This window comes from Sylvia atricapilla, chromosome 3 (assembly GCF_009819655.1).
Source record: "Sylvia atricapilla isolate bSylAtr1 chromosome 3, bSylAtr1.pri, whole genome shotgun sequence".
Lineage (NCBI taxonomy): Eukaryota > Metazoa > Chordata > Aves > Passeriformes > Sylviidae > Sylvia > Sylvia atricapilla.
The window spans coordinates 50,396,767-50,406,770 of record NC_089142.1 but is presented as its reverse complement, the minus strand read 5'-3'; the positions used below and the strand labels follow the sequence as shown (position 1 = coordinate 50,406,770).

The following is a 10,004-nucleotide window of genomic DNA, read 5'->3' as shown; positions in this document are numbered from 1 at the left end:
TGCACTAAACAATGACAAAATCTCAGAATTAATAGGAAATCTTAGAAGCACAATACAAAAATGAGGGAAGTGTAGAAAAGACTATCAAGTGTCTGTGTTGGAGCAGATCAAATCATAACTACAGTATCTGTACATTTTTTAAATTAGAAAAGAAAAAGCATGTTTTCATGTGTCATTTTATTAAACATAACGTATCCAAATATGCTAGTGATTTTTAAAGCAAACACACAACCCCATCAATTTTTCATGTTTCTTCTTCTTTGTTGTTGTTGGTGGTGGTGGTGGTGGTTATTTTTTTAATCATTACAATGGAAGTTGCAATATAGGACTGGAGGGGAGGAAGACGTTGCCATGACTTTTACTAAATTGCACACACACAGCACACATAGCAAGGTGTATAGCCAGTGTTTAACAAGTATGCAGCACTGGCTAAACACAGTCCTCCTTGGTGGGAAAAGTGGGAACTTTATGGCCAACTCAAATGTTTTGTCTCTCATCTGTCAGAGGTTCATATGGCTCACTGGATGCTGTACAGCTGCCTGCTTGCTTTCTTCAGAGGACTGTGGGCTTCTGTTCTTTGCTAGTCAGACACAGGCTGAATGGTCAATGGCAGGGAAGGTTATATACATTAGTGATGTAAGTATTATTTCTGACAGGTATAATGGAGGATTAAAATGTTTGCAGTACACTTGTACAGTGTGTGACTAGGAAGATGAGGCACTATGGTGCTGTGCTGAAGCAAAAGCCTAAAGCAATGGAAACACTTATTTCTTCTTAACTATTTCTGCCACCATCACGTCATTGTATTACTAGATAGAACTGCTGTTGCTCTCGCTGGTAATCTCCTACTCAGTACATGCATAATCAGCATGGGTCCAATGACTTGTTTGTAGTTAGATCAGTGGTCACAGGCACTGGCATACAGACACGATGATGTTTCCTGTCCTGTGCACTTTGTTAGGCAGAGCTCCTTACCAAAAGAGAAACACTCAAGCCCTGCTGGGCAGGCAGGGATCCTGTTCTGGTTTCCTGGGACCAGCTTCCTATTGCAGGCACCTTGCATCTAGAGAGCACACAGGACTAGATCGTGAATGGCTGCATTTATCCTTTGAGTAAATACTAAAGTTCCACAGTTTAAAACTCACACTGCTGACTCTGGGTTTTTTCCCATTAAAAAAAAAAATAGCAAGGAAAGGAATTCACTGTGCTAAGACCCATTGACTGGACTGAAATGCAGCTCAGCTAACACTGCAGCACTATCTCCTCAGGTCCATTAGACTGGTTAAGTGCTACCTGAAGGTCTGCTCAGGAGCACTGAAAGCAGAAGCACTTATGACCATCTGGTCCCACTGAAAATAACTGAAAAAGATTTTGCAACCTAGGGAAAAAGAAAAAAGGTAAGGATATGAATAAAATTAACTCTGACTTGTCTAGTAGTAATTTAGTAATTCTAAAGAATAGGAATTTCTATCAAAATTATTCTCTACTGTCCACCCCCCCAAATCTGTCTCAAACATTTATTAGATAAACAACTGCTTTAGAATTAGTGTTTTGTCCTGAAGATCTAGGAAAATTTAGACTTGGTGGTTTTTTGGCCCCTCCAACTTTGCACAGCCTAATTTAGTCCAGTAATCTTCAAAGTACTTTAAGTAATTTTTAATTGACCACACAGTAAGCTATATTTTCACGTAAAATTAATTTCATTTTCCTGACCATTAATAAAACCATTTAAAGAAACCTTTAGTAATGCAGTGAAAACAGATCTATTGATTGACTTCCTGTAACACAAGTTATCAATTGTCATACATGGGGAGAGGGAAAAACAGAATAGTAAAGGAAAATGCCTGATCAGAAGGAATACATCTAAGATTCAACAAGCAGAGTATCACTTTTACAAAGCACATCCATTCATAGTTTTTCAAATTACTGTAAAGAATTAATAAACTTTTTTAAAATGTGTCAGCTTTTTAAAAAGGAGTTAGTGAGGCACTTTGTCACTATGCTGCAACCCTCTTGCTGCTTGGCGTTTGCAGAGACATTTTTCTGTCTGATTTCATGCTTTTTTCTTCTTCCCCACTTCAGCAGATCACCAGACCACAACCACAGGCACAAGGGGGAGATGTTGCTATGATGTGGTCTCTGAAATATGTCTAAATTTTTCTTTTCTCGGCAAAGGCTTATTCATTTCCATGCTCTGCGCCAATCTTATTCCCAGTAAACGATAGCTGTGCGAATACATGTGAGCGCTGAATCTGGCTTTTTGTGTTCAGTGGTTTCACAACGACTTTTTCTGACCCCAAGCTCATTCTGCCAAATGAATCCAAATTCTAGTAAGTAGGATTGCCACTCAGCAAATCTTTTTATTAGTAAATAGATTTATTCCTACTACTTTGATTTTGTTTTCTTTTCCTGTGGCATTTAAAGTCAAATCCTCATTTTTAAGAACCCTATAGAGTATACACTAGTTTAAATTTTCACATGTAAGTAACATATTGCTCAACCTCAAAAGAGCTCAGTCATGCCTGGTGCTTTACTGCAAGCAATTAAAAAAGTTACTAACATGATAAGAAGAGACTTCCAAAAGAAAAAAAAAAAAAAAGTATAATTTCTAAACATATCCTTTAAAGAATGCAGACACTGACAAATGTACAAAGGCTATATGATAAAGATGCTTGGGAGGTTCTTGCTGCAGCCCTGCTACAGAAGGCTTAGTGCTGAGGTCAGACTGGGGTGCTCCTGTGATGTCAAACAGAACAGGTCCCAGCATAGATGCACTGGTAGCACTCCACTGCCACCAGCCTCCAGGTAAACACAATTCTCTTACTGCTCTCTGTTCTTTGAGCCCAACCATCCAACTGCTTTTCATCTATCTGTTCACCCATGCACAGTGTAATCACTCAACTTAGTTCCAAGAATTTTGAAGGAGAGACTGCTCGAAGCCTTGCTAAAGTCAAGGCAAATGACACTCACTGCTATCAGTTTGGTAAGGTATGATTGATCACTCTGTTGTCAACCACTTCCTTCTTCACCTGCCCCAAAATGTCCTTCAAGAGGACTTGCTCCATGATTTTCTCTGGGATGAATGTTCTGGAGACTACTCTAACTAGTAGAAATTGCTCCAACTTCTGTGTAAAACAGATTGTATTACATGTCCTTCTTACTACTAGATGGATTTGAAATCTTTGGAGTGAATACCACATTTAATTAATTGCTGGATTTCATTAAAAGCTGGTGTTTTCAAGAGCCCCATTCATTAAATTCCACTTCTTTCAGATGATCTTTTGTTCTTGACAGCAGAATTTAGGGCTTAGTTTATAAAATCCCATCAAAGCTGCTGAAATCTACGAACATAGGTGAAAGCAGCTTTTTTTTTTCCCCAGGAGATAAGTGATGACCATAACTAATTCATTTGAATTCAGTATAAAACAGTGCCTTTGTTTTCATTTATTGCTAGAAGGATACATTTATTTGAACACTCTTAATTGCCTGTTGTTAAAGAAATGTGAGCTATGGTTTGAAAGTTAAACACAAAAAACTTATAAAGTACATTGCTTTGTGTATTAAATCTCTGCTTGGGGTATGTGCCCAATCCTAGTATATTATTAAGATGCCTGAAAGCTGGTTTTGCAAGAAAATTTCACTTGACATTTCCGAATTCTGAGTCAGAAAATACTTTTTTCTTTTTTTTTTTTCCTTTTTTTTTTTTTTTTTTTTACTTAATGCTTCTTGCCTTCTCTGATTATTTTTATTCTGTCATCGTAAACTGACAGGAACAGTTCTTTCTGTGTTTAGACAGTACCTGAACACTTCAGCCCTGGTGAGTGACTGAGGCTCCTGGCAACATGAGTGAAAGGGAAGGTTCTGCAACATTTATGTAGTTGCAAAGTTCTGAGACACTCCTAGGTTATGTGTCACTTCTCAAAACAATTTTGCCATAGCTTTATTCCCTTCCTTCCCTTCTCCATACACATGTAGCTTAATATGATGAAATGGGGACTGCAATTGCCTGGTTTGTCTGCGAGACAATTGACAAGAACACAGCTTTTCTTCTCCCCACATCCACTCTGTATATCATACTTCAGGGAAACACACAAATTTTGGGAGTACTGCAGCAGACTTGGAGATAGATCTAATTCCAGTCCTAAATATATATTTTGGCATTGCATACTGATGCATTATTGATGCAATTTCTTTCCATTAGAAAGAATAACTGTTTTTTGCCTTGTCTTCTAAATCAGCCCAGGCAGAGTTTCACAGTCTGTGAATATTTCAGCTTACTGTCATAGTCTTTTCTTGTGGTCCATGCATTAAAGAAAGCCAATGGTTCTATGAGGAATTTGCATCTCAGCAGAAACCTACCAGAATTTAACAGGACAAAAAAGAAATATTTCATCAACTAAAAGTACTCTTCCTCTCAAAGTGCTCTTGAAAATTATATTTATATATACATATATATAAAATGAGTCTTGTAGAAAAATTTGCCAGTATGCTAATAATGCAAGGTGTATAAAAGCCAAGATTTAGCTGAGTTTCAAGACAGTAAAAGGAATGTAACTCGTAACTACATCTCTGAAGGCTATCTGCAGAGGTATTAGCCAACAAAAATGAGGATGTGCTTTGAGAATGGTTTCAAGTTTTCAACTCCACAATTCAAAAAAAGACATGCACAGACTAGAGAGGGTCCAAATGAGAATCCAAAGATGATTCAGTTGCTGGAGAACTTGACTTACAAGGAAAACTGAAGGAATTAGGCCTTTTCTCTCATTAGACTCATGTGACCTCATCACAGTTTTCCAGTACTTAAAAATAAAAGTCACTTCTAGTGAAGTCACTTCACAAGGACACACATGGAGAGGACAAAGGACAATGGGCTCACGCTCCATAAGGACAGGTTTCATCTTGATATAAGAAATAATTTTTTCACAGTGAGAGCAATCAGCCATTGGAACAATCTCCCAGCTATGTGATAGGCTCCATCATAATAGGGTTTTAAGATAACACTGGACAGAGTACTAGATAATGTTATTAGGGCTCCCTTTCACATGAAAGTTTGAACCATATGAACTTCCTATCTTTTCCAACTTAGGCTGATCTATTATTCTATGACCCATCTACTACTTGTTGTAGCATTTGGACATGCATTATTAATCAGTTTTCTTTTGCTGGGGTATTTTTTGTTCAATTGTTTCTTGTTTTGTTTTGGGGGGGAGTGTTTTGTTGGGTTTTTTTGTTGAGGTTTTCTTTTTTTTTAATTCAGGAATTCCATCCAAGCCCGAAATTTAGAAGCAGATGGGACAATTTACCATTTGCTTGCCTGAACATGATAACATCAGAGATCTCTCCAAATTGCTTTATTATCTCCTTTGTCTCATCCTCCTTACAATTCTCCTGCAATTCTAAATCAGATTTGATAATTATTTCTAGGATTTGGTTTTGACATTAACAATTGTCCACTGCCATGACTCCAATTCATAGTCAGCACTGAACAAATGGCTAATCTGTCTCACACTACAATTCTTTGGCTGTTTAAAATAGCAAAATTATCAGTGTTGCAGTGACCTCTTTTTTCCCATGATGAAGGATCATTCTGATGTTTTTAATAAATGAAATTACTCCGAACATCTCAGTTGGCAGGGATAAGAAATTATAAAAAAAATTCTACAGTTGAGAAATCAGTAAAATGAGAGGAAAGGACTATAAATATCAACCAACAAAATGTAATTTGTGGTTCAGCTTGCATAGAATTTGTACTGTCTTCATTTGACGTAACCTTGAAGCACAAATCCAGCACATAAACCCCAAGGATTTAAAAACACATGAAATTCTAGTTATCAGAAAAAAGAAAAAAATACTCCAGAGGAAATTCTAATTTATTCCTAAAGGCTGGAAAAATTGCATCTTGAGGTCAGAAGTAACTGTCAAAAAAAAAAAAAAAAAATACAGATGAAAGATCTTGTGTAACTTAAGCCAAGAAGTCATGAATAGTTGGGTATGCTTAGTTAGGATATATGTGCCAAGAAGAAAATTAGAAGTTCTAAGATATATGAAGTAATTTCTTCAATAACTCATTGAATTATTAATACATCATGCCCACCTTGTTACACAAAATTACCAGTCAAATATTGAAACTCGAATAGGACTATTTGGCTGATCAGTTGAAAATTTTTAAACTCCTTTCCAGAAATAGAAAAACATCATTAAATTAAGAAGTTCAGTGAAGAGTAACAGAAATGATCACAAGCTTGGGACTAGTTATAAGGTACAATTAAAAGCGTTGAATACCTCTAATTTAGCAAGGAGTTGACTGAAGGGCAACATAACCTGTTACAGATATTTCTTTAAAAATGTTAACCTCGATATGACAATTGGGTAACAATTGGGTAGGTATCAGTAAAAGTTAAGAATAAGTATTTTCTTGTTTTCTTTAGAAAAATTAAAGAAATTGCATACCATGGGAATATTTGATACATGAAGCATCATTGTAAAAGTACAAATGTATTTTATTAATCAGTTGGCCACTTTCTAATTGAAAAAGGGGTTTTTTTGTGGAAAGGGAGAAAAAAAATCATAGTATCGTGATCACTGAAAAAGTAATATTCCAATAGCTCAAGAAAAAAAGTCAAGAAAGAGTTTCTCACTGCTGCTGTAGTTACCATTGACTATAACAGTGAACAAGTGTTTTGGAGAATGAGGGTAAGCCATGGCATTCCTCTGGATTCCTGGATAAGGTTGCTTTAGAAAGAAATTCTGCCCAACACAGCCACGGTCTCACGGCCAGTACCAAACCTCCCTGAAATTATTGGAGCCTTTCCATGGATTTAAATAGACTCTGACATTCTCCTATAGCGAAATGAACTCATGGCTAGTACCCAAAGTTCAAGAAAGCCCAGAGGACAAGATCCTGACCTTTCTATGCCTAACAAGGGGAAAGAAAAAAAATAAGAAAAAAGGAAAAAAAGAAAAAAAAAGAAAAGGAAAAGGAATTAAAAAGTAAGGGAGGCAGGCATGCAGGAGAATGGTGGAGGCATAAAGGAGAATAGCAACTCTGGGCTATGTACCTCTTGGAGACACTGATAGGGAAGGGAAGGGAAGAGAGATGATCAAAGGAAGCTGGGTCAAGGAAGAGGGAGGGAGAAGAATCTGGCACAGCAGAGGGAAATGAGTAACACAGCGGGCCCTTCATAGAGCTCTGATTAGAGCTGCAAGGATTCAATATCCTTCAAGTACCTCTCCCACTTTCCTATTCCTATTGCAAATTCCAACAAAAGTGAAAGCAAAAAAACCAAAGAAGACAAAGAGGAAAGCTTTTGCATTGGTGGCAAGAAGAAGTAAGTATGCTAGTTATGAGAAAAAGAGAGGATGCAAATCACAGACCAATAAAATAGTTTCTTATATTCATAATTTAACACTGATGAGAGGGTTTTAGCTCAGAAATACACCTTGTATTTGAAGTGAAAGACACATAACTCAAAAAGATTAATAGCTATGGGCATGGTAAAAATGGTCCTCTATTACTCACAAACACACATGAAGCAGAATGGGTGGCCTTGGAAAGGGATTATAAAAAGAGATGGGGAAGAAACAGAACACCCACAGCAGAAAACTGACGAAATCCATAATAACAACAAGCTTGCATTAAATATATTTTAACCTAAGACTGCACAAAGAGAGCCTTAAAATTTTTTGTCCTAGGACATGTTGAGCAGACCAGCTTTAACTATTGATGAAGACACAGTTCCTCACCCAGGCATGGGTCACAGTCCAGATGGCAGGTGCTTCTCAGAGCTTTCACCAGCAGTGACTTGAGTGGAAGGGTTTTGCCTCTCTTCTTCTGCCAGCCAGTCCAAGCACTAATATTTATTCAAATGGGATAAACACTAGAAACAATTTTTGGAAGAAATAGAAATTCAGTTTATTAGAACTATGAAAACTCAATGCCAGATATTAAAAAGTATAATCAAGCCACTTAAGTCCAGCCATAACATTTAGATTCTACTTAATCCTAATGTATTTTTGTGACCGATTTTTGACGAATCAGCCTTTTAAAATTTTTTACATAAACTGTTCTTTGGATTTATATGCAAATACTATCCTTTGTAAACCAAAATGTTGGCATATATTCCCACCACAGTTTACAAGTAGCCTAACTATTTATCCTTCAGATTATTCCTAGATTTTTTTGATGGTAAATAGCATCCAAAGAAAAGAAACTTCTACCTTTTGGTATACCACTACAATAAACCCTTAAAGATCACAAAAATTTCCTCTGTTAATATCATTGCAAGAAGACTAATCTGAACCTGATGGGTTATCTCAATTTTGTTCTGATTGTTTGCTTAACATATGCATTAAGAACAGTTTGGGAAATTATCCACATTGTACATGAGCTACTTCAAAGACTGCTGGAGTTTGTCAAAAGTCATGTCATCTTGCAATGATCCTAGTTGACCAAAATGGTATTCTTACCTCCAACTGAAGTGAGACACCTGAACAGCACAAAATTCAAAACAGGACACAAAACAATCTCTTAGATCTCCCATACCAGGTCTGTCCTAGAAAAAGGGAAAGAACCTTTCATTTTCTAATGTGCCCTGCTGGTTACAGCAATCTGTGCTTAAACGTCTCAAGACACTTGCTTCTACCTGCTCCCATAGAAGCTTCCACACTTACATATTTGCTCTTGTGCTGCAGATACTTTCAATCCCTGTCCAGTAAATTGGAGCAGTCAAAAAAAGTCAGAGAGGCTACAGAAAACAAAAAGGCACGGTCTAAGTTAACAAGATACAGCAATGAGACAACAATTTGGCATAGCTAGCTTTAAATATAATGAAGGGCCCCAAAATAGCCTGTTAGAGCAAAAAGTCTCTAACTGCACCTTTTAAGAGGAGCAGAGATTCAAACTTTATCTTGCATCACCTCACATTTCCAAGAGATCTTCCCACACTCTACATTGTGGACAGCGAAAGCTGCAATTTCATTGAAATGTCAATAATGTTCATTGTGGACTTTGGTGCAGCCTATAATTACAAGCTCCTACAGAGGCTTTCAGGTCTACTTAACTTCATTTATGTATTTCCTATAGTAAAGAATCACAAAACACTCCCTCTGAGTAAAACAACCTGCTTAACATAAAGAAATACATAAAATCCATCTAACAACACATTGCTCCATTAGGGACCACACTGCAGGTCTAACATCATGTCACACAATTTTTAGCTAGTACATTCTATAAACAACCTCAAATATCACATTTGAAAGGTAAACATACAGGATAAGACATAATGAAAAAATATACTATGTATCTAACATAATGTAACATAAAGCAATATTTTATTTTTCTCATCAGCCAATTAAATCTTGCTCAAATATTCACTATACATAGTTAGGATTTAAGGAGTGAGACGTTTTGAAGAGTTCAGACAAAGCTCTATACAATACTAAAATTTAGATAACAAGTGTAACAAGGTTTACCTGGGGACACTTTTGGCTCATTCCCACATATGTTCTTTAAATGTACTTTATCCCTTGGTGGTGCAGAAGCAAATTAACAACACGGGAAATCTACTAAGGAAAACAGAAGGTGTACATTAATTTCACACCTAATTATTAACTAATTTGCTTAGGCTCTGCCAGAATAATCAGCACTTGAACAGCTTCACTTGTTCCCAATGAGCCTCTGCAGTGCCTGTGTTTAAAATTCCAGGGGGACACAGTTGCAGCAGGATGAATAGTAATGATTGCAGGGAGCCTGAGCCTGGCCTGTCTTTCCATGGGGCCTGCACCACATTCCTTTATAGTACCAAGAATGGCTGGACACTAATTCTAGGGCAGATAGATGTAATTTCTTTCTGATAGCTGTGCTAAACTAGCATTAAACTGAAGGGGAGGATGATGCAGGAGAAGTGGCTCTATTGGTTTTGTACTGCTGTAAAATCGTGACAGTATCAAGACAAAGTCTGTGTTATTCACATTGGAAAAAATATTCAGGATGTGTGAATCTGCAT

At 36.9% G+C, this 10,004-nt stretch overlaps 1 long non-coding RNA gene across 1 annotated transcript; it reads right to left on the bottom strand.

Moving 5' to 3' along the window:
- Positions 1-1,035: 1,035 nt before the first annotated feature.
- LOC136358420 (uncharacterized) lies at positions 1,036-7,883 on the bottom strand. Its single transcript, XR_010743091.1, has 3 exons — positions 7,744-7,883; positions 4,279-4,355; positions 1,036-1,378 (listed from the first exon to the last, which is right to left on the bottom strand). It is a non-coding gene; the product is annotated as an uncharacterized lncRNA (long non-coding RNA).
- Positions 7,884-10,004: the final 2,121 nt, after the last annotated feature.